The sequence below is a fragment of the Melopsittacus undulatus genome, chromosome 1, assembly GCF_012275295.1.
Source record: "Melopsittacus undulatus isolate bMelUnd1 chromosome 1, bMelUnd1.mat.Z, whole genome shotgun sequence".
Classification (NCBI taxonomy): domain Eukaryota; kingdom Metazoa; phylum Chordata; class Aves; order Psittaciformes; family Psittaculidae; genus Melopsittacus; species Melopsittacus undulatus.
The window spans coordinates 90,745,993-90,762,295 of record NC_047527.1 but is presented as its reverse complement, the minus strand read 5'-3'; the positions used below and the strand labels follow the sequence as shown (position 1 = coordinate 90,762,295).

Here is a 16,303-nt window from a genome sequence, read left to right as displayed (position 1 = left end):
CTGAAGAGACACTGCAGCTGAAAGCCAGGGACCAAAAATCCAGCGTTCAGCCAGGGAAATGGGCACCCACAGTGAAGCCTCAGAGCAGAAATAAAGGGGGTTTTCCCACGGACAGAGGGAGAAGGCTGTACGGAGCAAAAGGCTTGTCCAGGCAGATCATCTGGGCTGCAAAGCTCAGAATTCAGCTATGACTAACAAGGAAGGAAGGGAGGTAGATGAAACAAAATTCAAATTGGCAGTTCTGCAGAAAATTACTGAGGTATTGAAACCTTCTGAGCAGAAATAGATTTTAGACCCATAGAAACACACACAAAAAAATCAAGCTGAAGAAAGGGCCAACACACCATCAAAGTATTGTGCAGGTAACAAACACGGCGAGGGAGCTGTACAAGTAGGTCAGATATGCAGCAGCAAGAACTGCTGAGCTCGGGAGAATCTTGGTAGAGAAGGGGGTGAGAAGAAAAATTAATTGGGCAGCAGTAAAAGAATAAAGTCTGGCAAAGGCTAAAATGTGACAGAGGAATGAAAGGGCAAAGCACTGCTTGGGCTATATAAAGAAAGGTCGTTCTAATTCACCAATACATCCATCTGAAGCAAAAGAAGGGAAGAAGACAGATGACACTTGACCAAGGAACAGTTTTCATTCTCTCTTCACCTGAGGTAGAAGCCAGGCAAATCCTCAGCTGCTGTACCTACCAAACTCAACTCCAAACAAGCAGTGTCTGAGCAGCAATACTGACCTGCCAGCAACAGCCCCAAGTCCAGAGGGCCAGACACACCCCAGAGACCCTGAGACAGATCCCATGCTCTGTCACACCACATTTACACCCATGTGGTTCCATTTAAACCATCTAAGTAAGGGAGGTGGGAACCTGACCCCTTACTCCACCACAGCCTTTGGCCGAGTGCCTCAGTGCAACACAGAACACGCACAGCTCACACTGAAAAAGATAAGGAGCATAAAACCTCTGGTTGCTGCAGCACAAGCTGCTCAGCACTACTGGTTTCACAGAGGCACTCTGGCTGAGCTATATGAACAGCACCAAACACTGCAGCCAGCCAGCTGACAGCTCAGATGAACGCGCTTCATAGCAGAGCTGCACACGTAGCAGAAGTGTGTCTTAGTTTGCATTTCTTCCATTCCATACAGCCAACGTGACATTCAACAAGTTCTACTCCTTAGGCAACAGGGGCGTACTTGACTGCTGCTGTTTTATGTATTTCATCTGCTTACTATAAACCTTCTACCTACCTCAATTTTCTTTAGGGCCTTCTCTGGCTGTACTCTAGCAGATAACAACATCTGGATACTAGTGTCATGTAACAAATGTCACACTTCAACTCTGGAATTACTTTAATTTACTCTGTCACTACACACTGTATACCCCCTGAATCTGCTGCTGAGCTACAACTAAAATAAACTGGCGGTGACCACCAAACGGTAGGATGCATGAATGCTGGCTTGTATCATTCCCATAGTTGAAAACCAAGCAACACGACTGAATTCTTCTGCCAACTTGTGCAAATATGGAATAAAATGCAGACTTCTACTTCTTCTTTGGTCCTTCCAATATTGTAGGATCACATGCATTTTTAGGCCACAATATAACATACTTTGTGCATCATCTAAACAAACATGCAGTGCAATTTTAAACTATAGTTGGTCCATAAAGTCACAGAATCACAGAATGGTTTGGGTTGGAAAGGACCTTAAGTTCATCCAGTTCTGACCCCCGCCATGGGCAAGGACATCTTCCACTAGACCAGGTTGCTCAAGGCTCAAGTCCAACCCAGTCTTGAACATTTCCACGGATGGAGCATTCACAGCTTCCTTGGGCAACCCATTCCAGTGCCTCACCATCACAGTAAAGAACTTCTTCCTTATATCTAATCTAAACCTCCCCTGTTTAAGTTTGAACCCATTACCCCTTGTCCCATCATTACAATTCATGATCCATGATCATCCTCTTTCCCCATAAAAGAGAACAAAGGCATGTTACAGAGACAGCACTGCTGTGTCACTTATCTCCCTATCATTTACTTAATCAATTGTCAAGTTCACAAAGGAAATCACGAGTGATTTCCAAGACTGTGTCATTAACAACAAAAATGTCAGGCCAAATCACAGCAGATATCCAAGAAAATTTAGCAAGAGTACTAAGTAGGAAACCTGAAACTCATCCCTGATTCAAAGAGGAGACAGACAAGACCTAAGCAAAAAGGTGAGGCAGCTTCTCAGTTCTGTGAACTAGGAGATGTAAAGGCAAATCGTTTGCCTGTATCTACCAGTTCATATTTTGCTATTCCATCAGCAAGTGTTGCTCATAGACAAGTCACACTAACGTGGCCCAGGGTAGCGGGTGGGAAAAAGGAAAGGGAATCCAGAGTAAAAAAAAATGTAAAATGTAGGATTTATTAGTTCTCTCATTTATAAAGTGTGGTGGGGGGGTACCATTTAATTTGGATGTCAGGGAGACATAGCAACAGAGAAACTTCCACTATGTGTTAATGAGTTGGGCTCTGTTTGCTTGTTTTAAACCACATGCTCAAATCTTAAGACACTAGTATGCAATTAAAATCACATGTTAACTGAAAGATCATGTTCATGATATTCATATGGTAGTGGTTTACTTGCATGAATATTGATAGAAATACCAGCATCAGTGTGTCTGGGGCCAAACATTTTTCTCAATAGCTCTATCTTAATGACAAGCAACCATTCATTGCCTTTCTTTGAGGAGGGAAGAAAATACCCTGGGTCAGATCTGGAGTCCTTGGGCACATCTCTTCTGAAATGACAAGCAATGGTGCTTGAGCAGAGTCTCAATCTCTAGTGAGATGCTGGTAAGCCTGAAGAGGAAGGTGAAATGAGGGTGGAAAAGTCAGTTTGAGAGACCACATCTGGGCAGGTGGTTGAAGATCAGTTCAAATCACTGGCTAGCAACCTTGGCTACCTCTGTAAAATAAATAGGACACCATGGCTTGGGATGCAGATCCACAGCAGCTATAATGGTTTGTAGAAGTATCTGTCAAGGGTCAGCTCCTGGGTGTGTAAGCAAACCTTTCAGGTGGGGCACTCTGCTCACCATCACATTTCTTTTCTGATTCTTATGAAGGATTTCTGCTTTCAGCAATGCCTGCACAGCACTACCTGAGATATTATGAGTCATTAAAAAATTAAATAGGATAAAAAATAAATTAAAAATAAAAAAGAGAGAAAAATATCCAATGACCTTCTGCTCGGTTTAAATTGCTTATTTTATTATGCTCCATACTTGCTGCATTTTATAAAATTCAAAATTTTATCTGTTTTATCTTCTCACTTTTAAAACATGACAAATTCTGCAACAACAAAAAATAATCCAAAAGGCAAAATGGAAATTAATTTTGTATTAAAAATATTAAAAAACAATCATGCAAGCCACGGCAAACATACAGGCAGGCAGAAAGTAACTGTGTCCCTGTTTGAATTCTGTACTTCAAGCTACCTTTGATCAACTTGATTAATATTCCTTTCAAAAGATTTTATAGCTGGTGTACTTCATGAACACAATTAAGGTAGATTAATCTGTTCTGAATTCTATGTTTCATAAAATTACTGTTCCTCTGATTAATTTTACAAAAAACACATGTAACAATGTACAAATACATTTTTCTCATTGATAAAACAAGCCTGTGGCACAGCTTCCAGTACTGGCTAAGAGATATCATTGTGAATACCTAATAAATCAGCAAGTCCGATGATGCAATGTCATCTGAGCTAACACACAAAGTATTAAACTACTTCTTCAAGAAAAAATAGCCCAATTCTCAGCTTATAACACCAGTTCAACTAAAATCCAAATCTTCAGGTATCAGCATCTGCAGGATAATGCCACCAGCTAGTCAAAGTGATTGTAGCTGATCCACAACCCCTCCTGTACTGAAGTTAGTAATAAAATCTTAATCAAATTCAAAGCCTGGTTTCACATGGTTGAATTTCAGAGGCACTAGGCCTGAAGAGGATCCATCTGACTCTTGGCCCGCAAAGGAGGCTCACTTTGACCTTACCATGCCTGCTGTGAGAAGGCTGATGTCACTTCACCCCATAAATCCCCTTGCCCGCCGCTGTAGCTAAGCGCTGCTGAACTCAGGTACCCTCTAGCAACACTGTGATGTTGTAATTAGCAGTGAGACTGGAAATGCATTCCCCAGCCAGAAACAACGGTTGCTGTGGCCACTAGAGTGAAAGAATGTGAAAAAGGATTGGGGAAGAATAAAAAAGACAGGTAACAGTAAAGAAAACACATTGACAATTTATCTCTCATTAAGTGACAAAATAAGAGTAACAAATTATCTCTCATTAAAACAACACAGCCATCACCAGTATCAGCTGAACTGCCAAACAAATATTAAAAGAAATAGTGTGCTTTTTTAAAGAATAAAATTTCCTTTGAATTGATTAGTTTAGTGGAGAGGAGAATGATATAAAGAATGTACCTCTGACACAAGCTTCTGCTTCTGAATGTCTTAATTATGTTAGGTTTTGCTTTAGGGCTGTTCGGGTGTTCTGGGTTTTTTTTTTAGAAATTATATATTTACTCTCCTTTCTCTAGTGCAACAGTAACCTAAACCCCTTTTTTATTTTTTGGCTAATGCTGCACATCACCCACATTAAGCTTACTGTTGACTGTGAACTGTTAACATGTCTTAGCATGGTTTCAATGTTCCTATGGCAAGGCTAAGCAGCATTTAGAAAACAATGATATCCCCAGGCCCGCACTGTAGTTTCAGAAGCACAGATTAAGCATGGTATTCTGCTCAACAAGCTCATCACTGTTAAGTAACTCATCAGAAAATAAAGAGGGAATTATCAAATGGGAATTGCCAAGTAATTAGTTCACTGAAGCAGATGACATACAACTGTTTAAGGGAGGGGCTTCCCCGTTAGTCATATGTCAGAGTAGAGCCTACTAATCTGTAAATAAAAATGCATATGATTAGTGCTATGGGTTTTTAACCACTAGCGGTACACGGAGAATAAACTTACAACCTCTTCTAGAGCAATAATCTACTAGGATTTTTTTTTTCTCTTGCATACAAGTTAATTTTCAAACATTCTGGATCTACTTGCTCTCAGCCTATTTGGGGAAAGCTATGAATACAGGACAGTACCAGGCAAGGCATGTGTTCAGGGCCTATGGAAGAGAAGAAATTCATTTACTATTATATTAATTCAAAAAATCACTCTCTACTCAGCTGATACACATAGCATTGAACAGGAACCACACCAGTGAGAAAATATTCACTAGCACATAACTTCAGAGCACAGTAAAGGAGGATTAAGCCTGCTTTTTGTAATTATGCTCCATTAAAGCCTGACTTCCCATTAAAACCTGACTTTCCATTAAAGCCTGACTTTCTCTCAAGTAGCTGGCCCCACAGAAATGTTACATTTACAAAACTACAGGGCCCTTCACTAGTGGACCGTGCCAACAGTCACAACTATACTGCAATACGAGTGAGAAACACTTCAGCATTTGTACTTTTTAAAGAGCAAGAGTAACTCAACAAATCCTTAAGTCAGGTTTACAGCTAGTGCCAAAATGGGTTGATCACTGCTAAGCAACTGATCATAAACTAAAGAATTAATTATCAAACTTATCAAAGGATGATTTGCCTCCACCACAGTATCTCACTGCCAAAAAACCCTCAGTCAACACATTCAAATTCAAATGCTGTCACTGGATCTAACTTTCACCCAAGAGCATATCCCTGGTACCAACGCATGGCAAAACCCAGTAGCACAGCCTGCCCACCACACACACCCAAAGGAGAGGGGCAGGAGGAAGACATGCACAGATGCTGAGGCTTATATACAATCACACATCACATCTAGTCATCTCAGCCTTTTCGGCCCTCAGCACATACGAGTTATCCATCCCTCTAATACTTTCACTAACATCCGAATGCCCACACTTTAAAGTAATGCTAACAAGTTGCAGCACGTGGGATAACAAGTCTCTTGTTCCATCTGCAGATACGCCTTTTTGAAACAGGAGTTGGAAGGTGAATCAAACCTCAAGTCATGGCTTATATCACATTATGAATGTGAGCCTTGTGTTTTTAAGTAGACAGATCACTACACCCGACTCCATTTACATTTTAGAAGGCGTTAGAAAACTTTCAATCAGTCAAACATCAGACCTGCAGTATCTGATGAGGGAACAGAGAAAAATGTGAAAGGTCACAGACGAGGTGATGAGGTAGGGCTGAGGGGACCGCAAGGCCTCCTTTCTAAGGTGTCAAGTCTGCATTTGTATCACTTAATTTAATTTACCTCTGAGTTACACACAAAACAAGCAATTTAAAAAATATTATTTCTGATTACTATCCAGTTATACCTAGCTCACATCTCCCTTCCACTTGTGCTCTTAACACACTAAGTATCTCCATCACCCACCTTCTTTTAGTCCTACAGCCATTGTAGGCCTTCATAGACAGTACAAGAGGAAAGAAATAAAACCAGCTACGATACACTGGACATAAGGACACTGATATGCTAATCAAAGTCACCACTGGATACACTAATATAGAGACCAACTGGCTCTTTTCATGTTCCCTACAAAGTATTTTAAAAGGGCAGATTGTTGTCCATTTACAGAGAGCAGGTCCCAGCAGTCTGCATGTAACAGAAATTATGTCTTATGTACAAAATAAGCCACGTTAGGTAGTGTTCAGACATATGGAAAATTCAGAAAAAAAATCTTACAAATGGGCTGTGGTTGCAAATTCAATCTGATACTATAATATGACTAATAGATATCAAGTGACTCGACAGTGGAAAAGATTAAAAAGAACTTTTTAGTTGTTAAAATATTCAGTGCCTCACGCAAAGATCCTCCCAGCACAACTGGTTATAAGTAAGCATTGAGTCGTTTGCCTACGTGGAAGAAGGCACTGCATGCTCTGAATAAATAACAGTAACTCTTATTCTGTAGAGCACACTAAAAAAAAAATTCAAATCATGATTTTAAAAGTATATCTCCATTTATTCTTATTTTATTTTTACTATACCTTGTGTCCTTATTCAGGCAAGATGTTTTAGCAGGCTGTGGAAGAACACTGTTTGAATTGGAAGGGTAAGCACACCTGGAGCTCACACACACAATGGTGTTACTCCCTGAAGCCATGTGATTCCTCATATGAATAAAGCCATGAATGCACATGCAGGCCCATTAGGCTTTATGTAAGGTTTCTGAGATCTCACTTTGGATACGTTCAAGCATGGCCTATGACAAACTCCATAGTAATAACACAGATGTGCCTAAAACAGAGTGGGGCTGTTGCCACCTTCACCCCGAAACAAATGCAAAAGCCAGAAACACAATGGGCCTTATCAGGCGATGCTCTATCTTGAGCTGTGAAACCTATCTGTGGCTGCTCCCCTCACAGCAATGGGTCATGTTTCTTTCACGTGTTACTACTGTGATCTCTCTGTCTCTTACATCCAGTGACAGAGAACGTTTTCAAGCAGGCAGTCTCTACCGAATAGCTTTTATTTCACTTATTTAGGTATATAGTGGGCCTGATTTCAATTGTTCTCCAGGGAAAATGAGAACTAACTAATGAGGCCACATAAGTACCCCAAACACAATGACTAAAATGTCCAATAACAAGAAAAGAAGCCAAAACAAATCTGATCTAAGGCCTACAGATATAACACTACAGTTCAAGCTGTACTGGTACAAAAAAAAAAAGCAGCATAGTACTATACTTCTGTTATGCCTCTGCATCAGACTTAACTAGGTTAGACTTTTTTTATCTGGAATGTTTGTTTAATATCTAATATACTATCTCTCATGCAATCGCAGGAAATACCAAATGCTAAAATATGCCAGGTGACTTAGCAATACAATGTGGCTAACACAATCTGATTATTCACAGGATTCGACCAATACATTATAAACAATTACTAATTCTAATTAAGAAATATAAGCCTTTCCTGGAGTAATCACTTCTGCAAATAAATACAATTTCATAACACCCAAGCTAATTTTGGAAAAAAAAAAAAAAGGAAAACAGAATTATCTTGTGGAAATTATTTCCTAACAAAAAGCTTCCTTCTACTCCATCTCCCAAGTCAATAGCTGCTACCAAGTCAGTTTTCTTCCACAACAGAAGGACGAAATGTGTCAGCACACAGGCACTTTGTCCGGTTTTTCACTCTCAAAGAATTCTTATCACTCCAAAGAGATACAGTGGTTACTATCCACCCCCATCATTCAAGCTCATTTGTAAACCGTAACAGGCATGTCTTTGCATGCAACTACTTGCTTAGACAACTTCCCTTTAAAGCACAGCACCCTTCCCAGCAGCCACGATAATATGTAAATTATGTGCTGCATACTTTTCTATGATATGCTGTATACATTAAAAAGTTATTCTGCAATGGAGACTTTCTGATCAGCCCCTCATAAATAGAACACTACACTAAATAGGTTTTCTGGATGTAAATAGAAAAAGAAAAATCCTTTGATTTTCTGCAAGTAACCACTACATTTAATTTTCTTTTATTTACAAGACACAGGCAATTTCTCTACAACCCTTTAACTTTTTTTTTTTTTAAAGCATTAGTAGTATTGCCAATCCCAAGCACTCAAAAATCATACAACAGGTCCAGAAAACCAGGCTGGCTTAATGACAATCAGATTAAAGAAATAAAATAAAAATTTATGTTCTTTTTATTGGCAGTATGATCATTGAGCCTTGAGACTCGGTTTTTTCAAGGTATTCTCCACAACCATATGGGAAGGAGAAAGAGGAGAGGGAAAGCAGACTGATATATGTGCATTATTATATCCTGTCTGGCTACAGCATTTTGGAGTGCGTGGGGGGGGGGAATTAGAAGAATCTGAAACATTCCTCAAACCAGAGTAAAACAGTAAAAGACACCCAGGCATGTCAGCAGTGATTAGTTATCCTGGGAACAGGACAAAGTTTAGTGGTCAGGAGGAACTCAGGACACTGGAAAAGTCAAGCAGGCTGCAAGCAGCTAGAACCACTGAAAACATTTGTAAGAGTATAGGAAGGATTTATACAATTTTACGCGTGGCATTTTACAACAAAAGCAAAGCCTGTAAACTTTTCCATTCATACTATCATATTTTAGTAACTAAGGTGAGCATAAAACCACTCATCTGGAACCCACTGTCCTGCAAGTCATCGAACTGAATCACCAGAGTTAATGGAATTTTTCTGACAAGAGTTTCTCAAGGACCTCTACTGCCAGGCAAGGGAAATACAAATATATCACGGGTTGGTAATAGAGCAGACACAGGTAAGGTGTCCACACTGATGAAAGCCAAGAGCAAACAACATACACTTGACAGAGGAAATAAAAAGCATTATATTCTCACCTTAATGGCAGTGTGTATCTGTATGATGAAGAAAAAAATGAAGGTGGTCACTGTCCTACAGGGGTCAAGAATAAATTCACAGCTTGTATTGCTTGCCCATGCGGCTTGGTCTGTGATGTGACTGTTGATCCAGGAGTTGAGGAGATGGAAACCAAAACAAAAAGAAAACCACAGTTAAGAGTCAAACAATTTACAACATGCTAAGACAACCCAATGAAGATTGAGAGAGACTGCTTTTGCTATTACTCAAGCACTAATAAACTATACATTTAATCCTGCAGAGCACATATAGTAGAGAGCAGAGCCCATTTATTCAAACTGAGTGCTCTTTTCCTAAATGTGATCTTAATGAGGTGAAGAATCATAAGCAAGTTGAGATGACTGTCTTCACTGCCAACAGAACATATTTTATTTGAGGAGGAGCATCATCCAGAGAACATACTGCTGCAACTACTATTAGGTGAAAAATAATTCAGCTTGGGGAATATAACATTACCTTGTGCAAATGCTGATGGCATGTTAAGGGTTGATGCATATTACTGCAAATTCCCAAATAATATAAACAAAACTCTATCAATGTGAGTTTTTTCTTCTATTTCTATATTTATGCTCAGCAAAATTACGAAGAACCAGCACTGAATTTCTGCTGACATCATATATTAAACAAAATACATTTTGGTTTTTCACTTGGAATCTCACCAAATATTTTTATCACTCCTGGGACAATAAAAGGATTTAGTGGGACCATTTCTCCCTCATTTTTGTTGTTTCTGTTTATGAAGATACTTACTCTTTCCTATTTATGGAAGGATTTACACACATACTTAACTCAAGATAGGTTCTTTAATCATTCCTCATTCAGCAAACCCCCCACTGGGATGTATACTAAAGTAACTGCAGACTGGGACCAATGCACACACAGAGATTTGCATGTGTTGTACAACCACCTCAAACTACAGCTTTGAGGAAAAAAAAAAAAGGAACCTATCAAGCATTACATTCTCAACACATACGCTGAGATCAAAAAGGAATCATGGTCATAGATCCGGGTTTTTTTTTCTTTTTTTCAAAAGTCAGGAGTTTGAAAAGTTTCTTATATTTTAAAACATTAGTAATGCATCAGCTCAGCCAAACCCAAGTGAAAATCTTAAATTTCTTTATATAAAGAATGTGAACCACTGAACAAGTCTCCAAAATGCAGTGCCTTTGTCCAAACACCTATTTATTTACTCAGTTATTGCACTTAAGAGTCTTACACAGAAGTAAAATGAAAGGATGCAGTCAGGATTTTCAGTATGCAAAGCTTAGGCTACTGAAGTGACTGGAACCTAGCACATCATTTCTTTGCAATGAAATATTTACCTGTGCCAAGCCTGCCATATTTCTGTTTCCCGTGCCAATTATACCCTTATTTGTTAAAGTAGAATGGTTACAGCAGTCTGGGAAGAGACCTACAACTATGTTATCTGCACCCTGTGAATTGTACACACTGTACCTGATCGGTCCTCCACAGCAGCCCCATCATTCACAGCCTGCATGCTTAGCTAAGGCTGTCACAGAGCCTGAATTCTCTCAAGCGGCATCAGCGTGAGCTGCCTCACACGCTGGAGTAGGTTTGCAGCCAGCTAGTGCTTCAGACCATCTATGCAATTCTGACACACGTTTCCTTTTCTGCCTGCCTTACTTCTTTATTGCATTTCCCCTTCAATTAGCACACCACAACAAAAGCAGCACACTGTATGAGCAATGACAATGATAATCCTGACTGCCATCTACTAAGATGTACTGCTAAACTTCAGGAAGGGGAAAATTAGGCCTTCATTTTGTTTTACTACCCATATTAGTAAAAAGATTCCTTTTAAATACTAATGTTCAAATCCTTAGCTGCTTTTCAGGTGACTGCATTTAAGTGTCTATTTTCTTAATTAACAGGAAACTAGGCCACTGGATCTATTACATAAATTTTTTTGTTAAGTGAAATTCCAGGTCTCTTTTAAAACAAGACTAGTATTTTTTCAAACCTTTCTAAATAAATTCAATCAGGCCAGAAGGGCAAGGGAAAAAAGTTGCACTGTTTACTTCCAAAAAGTCTTTTAACTCTGTATACATGGCCTTTTTGAAAATAATTACTTTCTAATGCTCTTAGTCACACAGGTAATTTGTCTTACAATAAAATATGTATAAGCAGCATGCAGCACACAAAGGCTCACTCTAGAACAGTCGTCCTGCATGCGATTATTCCACTCTCTCCAGCCAGTCCTAACAGGCTCTTCTATTTCAAGATACCTCCTCAGTACAGAGGCCCAAACCAGAGGCGGCCACATGGAGCAGAGGATATTCTCTCCTAACCAGAAGGGCAAGTTTGCCGAGGCACTGAAAAGCAGCACTTCGGGTGTAGGAAACTGCCCGTGAACTCACCCCCTGTCCCCTTGCCACGCCGAGGAGAAACTCCCCTGCTCGGCAGGCAGGCTGAGACCTGCAAACTCATCACACTGACCCCGAGACTGGCGGCTGCCTGGCACCGCAAGAGCTGAACCACCGACAGGCATTTCTCATTGCCTCCTCCAGCTCCGGTGCTTTACCATCAGCGCAATTAAAATATCTATTTTACTGAGATATTTCTGGCTTGCATTATGTTCCAGCCTGGTACTACAAACGCTTGGGAGCTGTGGGTGCTGATGATTTCTCATCATTGAGACATGAAATCCTGTGGGCCAAGTTCAATATTAGTGTAAGTACACGCAAGATTAGTGACTGGAATAGGGGTGTTAACCACTTCTGCAGACACTTAATGTAGCTCTTTAATCAGGCAAAAATCCTATTTAAGCCCACAATGCTTTTTCCAGTAAAAAGATATAGAGAAAATAACAGTGATACGCAGCAGATCGCCTTCTGAGCTCCGTTACTCTACTACATGCCTGGATTAAGTCCAATAAATGGAGTTATTCTAGATATACACCCATGTAAGTGGCTCACAATCCCTTCCCCTGGAGTTGCTCCAGATTTATGACACTGGAGCAGAGTGCCAAATTTGGTGCCTTTAAAAATTTTCATTTGTTTGTGGAAAAGCAGCTTAAAACAGTGATGTCCAAACACCGAGAATGAGGACGAATATACATTGCTCAGTTAAATACGTTTTTAAGACCAATATGCTGTTCTAAGCTAATTAGATAGCATATTCTTTCAAGGTACTATAAACTTTGTGGCAGAAAATCTCCTGTTCTATGGATATAATATTTTGAGGAGCACAAATGAAAAAAAAAAAAGGCAAAGAAATACCAACACTGGAAACAAAGCATTTGCTGAGGAGAACATTTGTTTTAATACTGTACATACTTAGCTTTTTACCAAGAGAAACTGAAGTCAGCTTTCACCTAAAACACAGAAGGGCCTAGACCTTGCTAAGAACTATGAAGAGGCTTAACAAACCCAAGCGACAATAGTGATATCAGGTATCACCGACTTTCATTTTACTGGCCAGGAGGTATAAAGTGCAGTACGTGAGTGAGTGCAGAATAACAAGCCTGCAGCCTAAAATGTGAATGGCAACTGTCACAATCTCACAGCCACCAAACAGTTAAACCAGCCAAGGGGAAAAAAAAAATAAGAAAAAAGAAAAAGGAAAACTGAAGAAACTTTTATGCAAGCTTTTATAAGCCAAAGGCATTTTTACAAAGTACCACACCTTTGTTAACTTGCTAATAATAAACTCAATGGAACTGACAATTTGGCTATAACCTGCTAAGCGTGCCATGCACCGTCCCATCTGCCTGACACTACAACAAGCAAAGAACACCCTTTCTGAGAAGTTCAGCCATTCCAAAACCACCACTGGCATCCTTCAATTTTCGGCAAGCCCGACGTGCTGGTTGTGCTGGCTGCACACCACTGACACGGCTCAACAGGGCACACATAGGGCTGGAGGCAGCCCTGTAGGTAACCCACCAGCCATACACACACCTGACTGGACGGTGAATACGGTGAATACTGTCTGTTACCATGGCAGCCTGATCTAATTACATGACTGATCAGGGCTGGAGTAAGTGCGCTGAAAGCCTACACTGCTGACATGTCACTACATGATGAGAGAGACAGACAGGCAAGCGCAGAGGAAAATCTATCGACCTCTGCCTTATGTAAAAAGTGAGGACCCTTTTAAAAAATAAACCAACCTGCTGCCCGTAAAATACCATGCTGGTTTTATGACAAATTAGGTGCAATAACGTGCAATTACAACTTACTACTATCTCACAGCATCGCAAAAATAACCACAGCGTAATATTTTCCCCGGCCATTCTCAATCTTCCTCTCCCTCATTCATAACCCTTGCTCCATATCATAAAGCTGAACTGTCTCCATCACCCGAACAGAAATAGATTAACACAAAGCTGGGATTTTCCTTTAGGGGAAGGCTTCATTCGAAACTGAAATTAAAAGTCCTTGACTTCTCGGTGTGTAAGCAGAGTAACTCACTACGCCTGACCACAGCTGACACGTAAAGTAACCACCGCTGTGTAAAATACATAACCGTGAGCATTAAAGGTTAAAGTGTAACCTGCCCTACAAAAATATGAATTTCTTTACCATATGAAAGGGAAAAGGTCCCCAACAAAGGTCATCTACCTGCACCCCTGCTGATCCGTACACAGAGAGCATTTGTGAAGAGGAAGGTTTTACAAACACGGATTTCTCTGCCTGCACACAACAGGAATGCTTAAAATTTTTCCCCCAATTCTATCTGGAGTTTGGGCTCACCGGGAAGAGAGATGCTGCTTTGAGGAGTCCCTATTACACAGCATACGGTAAACAAAATAAAAATAGCCCGTCGCTCTCGTTGTCTACACAGTGCATTATATAACGGGCTTCCGACTTGTTTTCTTTTCTATTATTACTCTTCAGTAATTCCTCCTCTTCAATAACATGTAAATCGCTCCCAAATCTGTCATTTTATTACCACCGCTATTACTATTACAGTAGGAGCTAGCGTTTTCCAGCATGCTTTAATATAGACTTTAATATTCTCAGGATTCGCATTAAAGGATTTGGCACCCACAAACGTACGAGGGGTCATTTATTTGTTTTCTGCCGGTAAATTACCATGCCTTAGGTAAGAGAAAACCCAAACACAAAACCCCCAAGCCCCCACAGCCCAGCCACCCAGCCCCGCTCAAGCCACCGCCGGGGCAGCGGGAGAAGGCGGTAGGTGAGCGACAGGAGGGCAGCGGCCGCCACCGCAGCCGAGCGGAGCCCCGGGGCGGCGGCAGTGGGGTGAGCCCCGGCCCCACTCCCCGAGGCCGCCTCGGGCAGTCTCCGGCAGGACCCCCAGTCCCCCCTCACCACCCCGCGTCCCTCCCGCCCGCCCCGTCCCTCCCGCCCTGCTCCCCCGGTCGCCAGTACCGGGTGGCGTCTGCAGCCGGCCTGGGCCCTGAGTGAAGCGGAGCGGGGCCGCTGCCGGGCACATCCCAGCCCCAGCGCCGCCTCCTCCTCCGCCGCCGCCTCCTCCTCGCTTCATTCACCCTCCGGCAGCCGCCCAACCCCGTACTACATACGCCGTGCGGCGGCGACCGGCCCTGCCGGCACCCGGCCCCGCGCTGCGTCCCGCCGGGCCCGCCCGGCGTACGCGCACCGCACGGCCCCCCCGCACCGCGCAGCCACACACAGCACACACACACGGACACCGCACCCGCAGTCCCACACGCCCCGAGGCCGCCGCGGCGAGCAAAATGTCCACCGTCCCCACGGCCACACACACACCCAGCCCGGCCCGAGGGGAGGCGGGGGGGGGGAAGCGGTGTGCGGCGGTGAGGAAGGAGGAAGCCGGAGGGGAGAAGCGGCGAGCAGTGCTGTACGAGCGGCTCAGCTAGCGGGGCCGCCTCGGGCCCACCGCCCGGCCCCCGCTCCCTCCAGCGGCGGGGCGCACCGTGTCCCCACATCCCCGCTGCCTCCCTCGGCCATTTCGCGGCCGCCTACCCCCCTCGCTCCCGGAGCCGGGGCTGAGCCCGCGGCTGCGGCGCCTGCGGGCCGTGCCCGACCGTGCCGTGGTGGGCCCGGGGCTGCCGCCGCTAGGCGGGCTATAGCCCCACGGCGGGGTGGGCAGTGCGCTCCCCTCCCCCCCGGCCCCGTGTTTTTCCAGCTGGAAACCGCCGGCGGTTTGCAGTCTAAACAAGGGAAGAAGCCGGGGGGGGGGGGGAAGGCAGAAAACAGAGGAGGAAGAAAAAGCCACTTACTGTAAAGTGTCAGTGGAGGTGGGGTTGGCGGGGGGGTGGGGGTCAGAGAGAGACTCGCACACAAATGTCTTCCTAGCTGATCACGGGGCTTGGGTCTGCTTTTTTGTTTGTTTGGTTTTTTTTCCTTCCCCCTGCAGTGACACAGGTCCGGGATGGCTCCACCACCGTAGTAGAAATGATGTCTGCGGTACAGCGCTCGCTCCCTCTCCGCTCTCCAGCATGTAAATGGGTAATAGAAGCCAAATATGGAGCAGTTGGCTGCCTCTGCAACAGCTCAAGGATCCTACTTCATGCAAAAAAAAAAAAGGGGGGGGGGAAGGGAGGAGGAGGAGGAGGAGGAGGCAAGGCAACACTCTGGCTGGCGGCCAAGAGAGCCACACAGATTATTGCATACGCACGGCACCGCCGGGCCAAGGCGGCCTTAACCCTTTGCGGGACCGCCGCCGCACGCTGCCCGAGGGAACGGCGCCGACGGCGGGTCCGGGTCGCCTCGTCTCGACACTTACCTCCTTCCCCTCGTAACACTTCCAAGGCCAGGCTGGCTCGCCACGGAGGGATTAATCCCGGTGCACTCCACTGGTCCAGAGAAGTCCCCGCTCCTGTGGCAGGCTCCGTCGTGGGGATCTCAAAGCACTTTGCAGGCGGAAAGAAATGAGCCGGGAAAGGGGGGGGGGGGGG

At 43.3% G+C, this 16,303-nt stretch overlaps 1 protein-coding gene across 1 annotated transcript in view; it reads right to left on the bottom strand.

The window, feature by feature from the left end:
• Positions 1-15,849, bottom strand: part of ATXN1 (ataxin 1) — a 223,742-nt gene extending 207,893 nt beyond the window's left edge. Inside the window, exons 1-2 of the mRNA XM_034063405.1 lie at positions 15,626-15,849; positions 9,399-9,519 (exon numbers count right to left, since the gene is read on the bottom strand). The gene's annotated coding sequence lies outside the window, so the exon portion shown is untranslated. The remainder of the gene's footprint in view (positions 1-9,398; positions 9,520-15,625) is intronic.
• Positions 15,850-16,303: the final 454 nt, after the last annotated feature.